Source organism: Ailuropoda melanoleuca, unplaced genomic scaffold (assembly GCF_002007445.2).
Source record: "Ailuropoda melanoleuca isolate Jingjing unplaced genomic scaffold, ASM200744v2 unplaced-scaffold3630, whole genome shotgun sequence".
NCBI lineage: Eukaryota > Metazoa > Chordata > Mammalia > Carnivora > Ursidae > Ailuropoda > Ailuropoda melanoleuca.
In genome coordinates, this window is record NW_023207504.1 from 3,181 (window position 1) to 12,011 (window position 8,831).

At 56.3% G+C, this 8,831-nt stretch overlaps 1 long non-coding RNA gene across 1 annotated transcript; it reads left to right on the forward strand.

Moving 5' to 3' along the window:
* Window positions 1-1,451: 1,451 nt before the first annotated feature.
* Window positions 1,452-6,188, forward strand: LOC105235186. The gene is made up of 3 exons (XR_004622912.1): window positions 1,452-1,525; window positions 5,285-5,375; window positions 5,954-6,188. It is a non-coding gene; the product is annotated as an uncharacterized LOC105235186 (long non-coding RNA).
* The last annotated feature ends 2,643 nt before the right edge of the window (window positions 6,189-8,831 follow it).

An 8,831-nucleotide genomic window follows, 5' to 3' on the forward strand; every position in this document is an offset into this window, starting at 1 on the left:
CTTTCCCTGGTGTTCACAGCTCTGTGTTTGCAGGGCTCTGTCATACAGCTTGTGGGCGGGAGAAGCGGCCGACGTGCTGACTCACCAGGTCTCCCGTCTGAGGGCTGCTGCCGCCAGGAGGAGCCAGACCAGCCTTCCCCTGCTGGGAGGAGGCCAGAGGCTGGGGCACTTGGTAAGAGCTGCAGGCTGAGGGCCCAGCCTCTAGACCAGGCACCGGAGAGGCTGGAGCAGCTGTCTGCGCTCAGGGCAGCAGGGTCACGNCAGCAGGGTCACAGCCCTACCCTCTCCCACCGCACCCTGCTGCACATTCAGCACCAGGCAAGGGAGGGCCCCCACTCAGACCCACAGCGGACCCCAGCCTGGGCTTCAGATGCTGAGAGCTCCCAGCTCCTCTCGTCAGGGCCCAGGTGGGGACACCCAAATCCTATCCCAGGACAAGCTACAGAGCAAACGAGAGAGCAGAGTGAGCCCATCAGAAAGGCGGGGAGCATCAGATATTGTGTAATCTCCAGGCGACCTGGCTTGAGATTTAATCCAAGTTTTCCCCTCCATACCCACCAGCCACTGCTCACCGCTTTGCTCTTCCTTCTTTTCAAGCAGGTGGGCTGGGTGCCTTGGGAGGCAAGCATGTCAGCAGAAAGCAAGGACAAAGGAATAGCTTCTTGGATTTTGGTGTAAAAGCTCAGCCCTCAGTAGGGTAAAATCAGAAGGATTTGGGAAGAAACGTGCTGAGTGAGAGCCGGGCCGCTCTGGAGGACCCCATGCGGTCTGCAACAGGGACTGTCCTGGGTGGGCTGCCCTTCCTGCAGGCTGGGTGCTGCCGTTCCCCCACACACACATGCTAACACACGCGCACGCACACATGCGCACTCTGCGTGCTTGCACCAGGCGGAGGGAGAAAGACCCTTCCACCTCTGCACCTCGATGGTACTGACTGCAGCCAGCTAAAACGCATGCACGGGCCTCTCTAGAGGGCTGCTTCAGTAGCTGAGCTGCGAGACTGGCCACACGGCAGGAATGCAGGCCTTGCTCTGAGCCGGGTCACACGCTGAATGGACCGGTGTCCCGACCATGCCAGCACCGTGTTTACCGCGAGTCCCCAGGGCCGGCAGGGCATCTGCGCGTGAGAGAGGCAGCCACTGTGTGATTGGCTGAGTGCAAGTACACCTGTAGGGGAAGGGAGGGACGGGGGCACTTCCCCCAAAACTGAACCCAGCGGACTACAGGTATGGAAAGGAACCTTTCTCCCACTTTCTGATTCTCAGGGAGAAGGGATCATGATGTCAGCAGAAACGTGGCTGTCTGAGAGGACTACCCTGGGAGCAGCCGCCATGTGCTCACGTGGCCATCTGGGGATGGCTGCAGCCGTGCTGGGCCGTGAGGCTCCTGCGCCATCTGGCTGTGCTCCCTGTCGGAAGAAAGAGTGACGTGCTGGGGGACCGGGAATCTTCTGCAGGGAGAAGACGCCGCTGAAAACCAGCTCTGACTGGCTCTGTGTTACAGAACTTGTACAAAAGCATAAAAAGTAAGTAGCTCAGCTTTCGAAGAAACTGGTTTCTTGGGGTCACAGCAGCTGTAACGTGAAATGGGCTGCATGAGGCAGGGCACGTTCGAGGGTCTCAGCTGGACCAGGCTCACGGCCAGGACATCTGAGCAGCCCAGGCTGCCAGCCCAGCCCTCGCCGTGGCAGGGTCCACGTCGGCCCGTGAGCTGGGTCTGGGCTGTGGCCAGATCAGATGTGTGTGTGTGAGTGTGTGTGCCTATAGGCGAGTGTGCTGTCGGAAACCATGGCGTTGGCCCTGGCTGACCCTATGCCCTCACTGCCTTGTTTCCTCATCTGTGCCAGACATTATGGGGAGAAGGGAAGGAATGGGTGGGGTGGGCCTGGCGATGGGCTGAGCCACAGAAAGGTCACGCTCAGGGCAAATGTCACCCCAGCAAAGGAGAAGCCTCCACAAGGCCACGTCCGCACTGGGCCCCAGGGGCTGTAATCTCAGCCTTGAGCCTCTTCTCATGCCCCAGCTTCCCTGTGGTCTCTCCAGATAGCACGTCCACACCCGCACTCACACCTGCTCCTGTCTGGCTTCCAACTCCAGCCCCGTACTTTATGCTTCTCGGAGACCGGCGCTGGGTCCCTCTTAGGGCCTCTTCTCCTTTGCTCACATTTTCTTCTTTTTTCCTCCTGACACACTTTGCTACATCATCCTGCGAAATTAAGTCCAAGATGATTTCAGGCAGGTACTCCCCACCCTGAGGCAGGTTTTAAAATAGCGACAGGACGGAAACCTGTTTTGTAGTCGAGTGCTGTGAAGACTCTGGTGGTGCTGACTGCATTTTCCGTTTGCAGACTTGCTGGTGTGAGTCCCACGGGGAAAACGAAATTGCTGATCTATTTCCTCTGATGGGTTTGCTTCCTTTAGAAGGGCCCGAATAAAGCTCGGCGTAGATCCCTGCTTGTTCCTGCCCTCTTGGGAAAACTGAATGTGTAAATCTTCACTGTCCTTACTGATCAAGGCCAAATCACAGATTTCAGTTACCACAGTGGGAAGCGCCATGAGGTCATGAAGGGTGTAGGAGGGAGGCCAGGCCATGGTCCCTAATGCATCCTATTGGAGAAGGGCTAAGGAGGGGAAAGTGGGCTCTTTGGTGTTTCTGTGGACATCTCCCATCTGCTTGCTTCCCGCTAGGGTCACTGTCCTGAACTCTTTGTGGAAGCTGGTATTTTTCTCTTCGACTGTGATCCCTTCTCTTGCTTGACCTTCCTGAATCCCCTTGTCTCATTTCCATGGACGTCTTTGTCCTCATGGACCTTTGGTCCTTCTGCTTCATTGCAGATATAAGTCCAAACAAGGTGGAAAAGGACACGGGGTCCAGCCCCCCCTGCAGCCTGTCGGTGTGGAGCTGCCAGGGGTCCTGTGGCATTTAGGCGGGAAAGCCGCTGTGGGTGCACACAAGGGGCAGGGTCTGTGAGAGCCCCAGGGGTGGCCCCAGGGTGTGTGCAATTTCTGGAGTTTTGTCTGTGCAAATGCTCAGTGGAGGGGCAGATAGGAAGGCCTCCTGACAGCAGGTTGGAGGGGGAAGCTGAGGGAATGAGGTAAAAGGTGTGGTGCAGGTGGAAATGGGCCACGACCGCAGGGCCCCAGAGAAGGACAGGCGTGTGTGAGCAGGCGGGCTGCATCCCTGCATGGAGGTGCCAGTAAGGCCTCTCCAGGCGGGTCCCAGACTCAGCCTGTCGGGCTCGCCCGCTCTGGGCATCTACCTGCTTCGTCCTTGCTGACTCCAGTCCCAGCAGGAGCAGGAAAGACCAGGAAGAACGGCCTGAAGCAGGTCTCTCATTTTCTTGGGAGAAAGGACTCCTTCTGCTCCCCTCCGCTCGGACACTTGTTTTATGCCTTGTGCACACGTGTGCTGTCATCCTGAGGAGTGCAGCATGTATCCCGCCACTCCTGTGATAGAAAGCAGGAAGGCAATTCATCGTCCTTTATCAGACTGGGAGGACCCTGCCTCAGGGGGTCAGCAGCTCCGACAGGTGGGGTCCACTCCAGCCTCCACCCCACCGGCCGGCGAGCCTGGCTAGAACGACCCCCCACCTCCGTGCACCGTCGCTAAGGTGTCTTCTTTGCTGACTCAGGAGACGCGCCAGCTCTCGTGGCCCTGGACATGTCCCTTGAGCCCCTTCCTGGGGTGCACAGATGTGGGGAGGCTCTGGCCACCCTGTCTAGGGTGGGTCAGGAAGCATCGAGGCATCCTTGCGTTCTGCTGCCATTGCCTTTTCTCCTCTTACGATTCTTTCCGATGGCAGTTGAGATTAGTCCTGTGCCCCTGGGGCAGTGTCCGGGCTCTGTCACCTAGATGCTAACTCCAGTGTCTTCACCCCGCTCAGTGCTCGCTGGGCTTCACCGTGTGGCTCCTTCTGGCTCACAGTCCTCTGACAGCCGGAGTCAAAGCCAGGGCTTGGGACGCCCACCCAGCCCTGGAGTCCACGTGAGAGGTGGGTCGGCCTCAGCGAGCGATGTCGGCACGCAGAGCCGGTTTCCTCCTGTGCGAGAGCAGGACAGCACCTGCTTCGTGAGCCGGTGGGGCCTGTGGGGCCTGTGAGGCCTGTGGGGGTGATTATATGCTATTAACTGACAGGAAGTGTATGAAGCGGCCGTTAGCTCACAGTGAGGACCAGGGAACAGTCCTAAATAAATGTCATTGATTTACGTTCCCGAGCGAGCTCGGGTTGCAGTCTCAGCTCTCGGTCCTGCGGGAAGCTCTTCCTTGGCTGAATGTACTGGGCGCTTAGCGCCTTGTTTGCACCTGCATGACCCCAGATGAGGGACCCATCTTTGGACCCTCTGCATTCTCTCTGTCCACCATACCCCCCTCTTGGGCTTTCTGCAAGCATCGGGGCAGTTCGGAGATGACGTGAGATGTGCCGTTTCCCCAGGATGCAGAGGAAGAAGGTGGACACCCAGGACCAGCCCCCTTTCTCCCTGGAGGCTGTCAGCTGGGCCACGACAGGGCAGCCTCAGGTCAAGGGCGCCAGTGACAGCTGCAGCTATGGGTGTGGGGTGATGGCCAGGGGGAGCAAGTGGAATCACACGCGTGTCCTCGGGGCTGTGGTTTGCACCCGGTCCAGAGGGCACACTCCCTGGAGAAGAGTGGGCTCTTGGAGGTTCCGGCTCAGCTCCTCGAGCGTGACCGACCTCTTGGGAAGCTGGTCTCTACCAACCCATCTCCTTGGCTTCGGGGCCCTCTGTACCCAGCAGGCCCCGGGTGACGTGGCCCCTGGGAGTGTGCTTGGTGTGTGTGCATGTGTGCCTGTACGTGTGGGTGTGTGATCTCAGCCCTTGGGGCCTGGCAGTCCCCATCCGGGTGGGGTGTTCCATGCTGCCCTGCTGACCACTGGCTGTACCCCAGTACCTGGAACAGACCCAGCAGCCTCTCCACCAGCACTTCTGATGGACGAACACCCCCTGGAAGCCTTTTGTTCCCTACTTTCTGTGAAGATCTGAATCCTGTTTCTGCTGTTTCTGATCATATTTACCTTTGAAATTAGCCCTTGGCTGTTTGGAAGCTTCCAGGTGCTGGGGACCCTGTGTCTAATTGCAGCTGGTGTGAGCAGTGATGAGCATGGCCAGATGTGGGAGCTGAGAACCACAGTGTGATCAGCCGTCGGGCTCTGCTGTGTGTGGCCCGGGGTGTGCAGTCCTCCTGGCACGTGGCCTGACACACCCGTCTCCCAGTGGGGCAGAGGAGGGCGGGAAGGCATGGGATCTTCCTGTGTCTTCTCTTACAGGGAAGACTGCTGTTCAGCATCCCCTCTACTCACAGCTGTCCCTTGACTTCTGGGTGCACCTTGCACTCACCCTGGACCATCAGCATCCGAGGTGAGCTCACCTGCGGGGACAAGGACCCAACACTACTCCTTGTAGGCCACTGTTTCTGGCCAAGCTGGAGGCTGGACAGTGCTGGAGGGAAAACCTAGAGAGAGGACAGCCCTGCAAGGGAAGCAGCTCTCAGCTCTGCTTCCCCTCCTGCTCCCAGCTGTTGTGCGCACGGGCCACGGCATCACAAAGCTCAGAGGCAGTTCCATGCAGTGTCCTCCACGGAGGGCTCCCGGGACTGGGCAGACAGAGGTCCCGCTTCCCAGGGAGTCCTGCTGCCTGGAGGTCTGCTCAGCTGCACGCACCTGTCCGCCTCCAGACACTCGCACCGTGTCTGAGGGTACAGTGTGGCACAGCTGGGGGGTGGGAGGCTCTCCCATGAGGTTGAGGTGCAAGGGGCAAGGTGAAGGGCCCCTCATCCCTAGCAGTGTGTGAACCAAGGTATAGGTGGTATCGTGCTGTGTGTGGCAGCAAATGTGGGCTCAGATCCTGATGGGCACCCCCCGCTAACTGAGGAGCTGTGGGAAAATCACTCGACCTCCCTCATGCCTACTCCTCTCCTGCCCTTGTCCCTCTGACAGGGAAGTCGAATGAGAAGCTCTCTGTTAAGTACTCAGGACACTCCCAGCTCATGGTGAGTTCCCCGTCCACATTGGGAAGAAACTGCTGCGGAATTGTTCTCAGTGCTGTGGAGGTGTTCCCCTGAGGGGCTGACACCAGGCCTGCAGTGTTCGGCACGACTGCCCACCTGGGGCTTCGAGCTCCACCCTCCCCTGCCCCACTTGGCCTCCTTCTGCAGCCATTAGCCCTCCTTACTGCCCCTCAGGCTCACCATCCATTTCCCACCTCAGGGCCTTTGCATGTGCTCTGCGTCCCCAGATCTGCACTTGGGTGGCTCCTTCCCATCAATCAAGTGGCCCCTCCTCACACAGCCTGAGCCCCACTGGAGAGCTAAAGCCCCTCCTGCACCCCAACCAGCTTTACAGTCATCACCGTATTTGTTATCTTATGCTATAGGGTTAATTTAAGGAACACGAGCTGGAGGAAGGCTGTCACTGACTCTGTTGCCGTAACACGGGGTATGTGGTGGGTACTTGGTAAGCATGTGCTAGGTACACTGAGTGAACTGAGTGAACGAAGAAATTATTTTTTTCGAGATCACGACCACATTGTTGTTCAGGAATAGCCCTGCCCAGCTCTTTTCCCAGGTTCAGTGTCCACTCTCTGTTCTGTAACATGTACCTTTCAGTCTCAGTTGGGAACCCAGTTAGCTCTTAATTGGACTCCAATTTTTTTTAAAGATTTTATTTATTTATTTGACAGAGAGAGACAGCCAGCGAGAGAGGGAACACAAGCAGGGGGAGTGGGAAAGGAAGAATCAGACTCCCAGTGGAGGAGCCTGATGTGGGGCTAAATTTTAAGCAAACCAGTGACTTCACCCTTTAAAAGTAACTTTAAAGCAGCTCTAGGGTAATGGGCATTTGTGTCCACAGTTTATAGAATTCAGCTCTAAACTCTGCAGAGCTGCACTCAGAATGCTAGTGCTTAAAAATGGCTTATCCACACATGTCCTTTGCTGGGTAAAAATAGCCTCTGGTGACACGTGGTCAAACTGTGTGGGTGTGCGGGGGACCTTGACTGTGTGTAGAGGACACAGGGACTCTGCCTGTGCTCAGAGCCTCTTCTCTGAGCAGGTCGGGATGCTGCAGGGGTGCGTCGTCGGTCTGGGGAGCACTCCTGTTCTAATCTGGGGAGCTCCCTGAGCCGCTCTGGAAGTCAGACACCCACAGATGGGGCTGTAATAGATTCCAGGAGGTAACTGGTCAAATAAATTTACTTTTTAACCCCCGCTCCCAAACAATCCCTAGTGGAACAATTAACACGTAGACACCGAGCTCTAAGGAAGACAGCTTCTAGATCATTAACATTCTGGGGAGGGGGGCTTCTGCCATGGGACGGCTTAGCTGCTGCCACACATTTTCTCTTGAGGCTGTTGCTATGACAGACCCCGCTTCTGGTCCTCACGCACAGCCCGGGGAGGAAGCTCTGGCCACCATGGGTCCAGGGGTGTCCTCAAGAGACAGACACCCAACCCCACATGTGGTTGTGCTGAGCACAGGTCTGCCCTCTGGTGGCACTTCTGTTTATTCCACCTGCTGACCTCCAGGGACACATCAGTCCTTAGTCCCCACCTCCTGAGGGTTGGGACAGGGGTCCCCAAGCCCAGAGCCTCGCTCCCTGCCACTGCATTCATTCCCTGTGGCAGGGTCGCAGGGACCATGAAGTCAGCGCAGAATTACTCTCTTGAAGTTCCAGAGATCCAAAGACTAGGCGAGTTTCACGGGGCTAAACTCAAGGTGCCGGCAGGGCTGGTCCCTCTGGAGGCTCCTGCCCCTTCCAGCATCTAGAGGCTGCTGGTCGCCGCTTCGTCCATATTCCAAGCCGTCTCCTGTCTCTGCTTATGGTGTCATAGCCCCTTCTTCTCTGTTCTGATCTTCTCACCTCCCCTTATGAGGACCCCCCCCCAGGTAATTCAGGTGCTTATCTTCATCACATCTATGGATGCCTCTGGCTGTGAGATCCCACTGTCACAGGTTCTCACCATGAGGGACGTGGGCACCTTTGGGGGCCCTGATGGAGCCCATTACACCCATGTTCCAGTGTGAACCATCCTACAGGTACTTCGTCCTTGGACCCAGGCTAGAGCCCCAGCTGCATGTCACAAGAGCCTGTAGTGGGGCCCTCTCCCCAGTGTTCCCGAAAGAGGTTGGCTCGCACGGTTCAGAAGGGCCTTCTCATGAGTGGTTTTTAGCCAATGGCCAGTCACTGTGGCTACAGTCCTCCCAACCCCAAGCAACCATGAAGTGGAAAACAGAAATTCCCCAAGACTATGCCCCTTGCTCCTTCCTGACAGGGAGGCTTGGATTTGGTGCACAGCTAAAATGGCCCACCCCCAGTAAGGTTCCTTGAAGCAATCCTCTCTTCTCATCATCCCTGAACTGATCAGTCATCTTTGCCAACAATGTATAAAAATACATTTAAAGATACAAAACTTATACTCTGTTTAATTTCCTTTCTACTGACAACTCCAACTGCTAATATGGCCTAAGGGTGGTGGTCGCAAATGCTGGGAGACATTCTTCATTTTTTTAGCATATTCCAGGTGGCCTTGCCATTTATTCTAAGATGTGGAGGTGACTAATGCCAAAATAATGTTGCCAGATCTTTGACTCATTTTAATATTGGTGTTACATGTACATTTTGAACTTAAGTGTGAAATAAGAAAGCATGATGTTTCTGTAGAGAAGAAGAAGAAAATGGCTTGCCTGCTTCACTCTGAAGCTTGGGAAAGAGCTAACTTTGCATTCCGTGACTAGGACGCTGGGACTTTGGAGTTTCGGCCTGCTAAGCATGACAAGCCATGATAGAGCTCTCACTGGGTCGATTAGCTAGTCACCT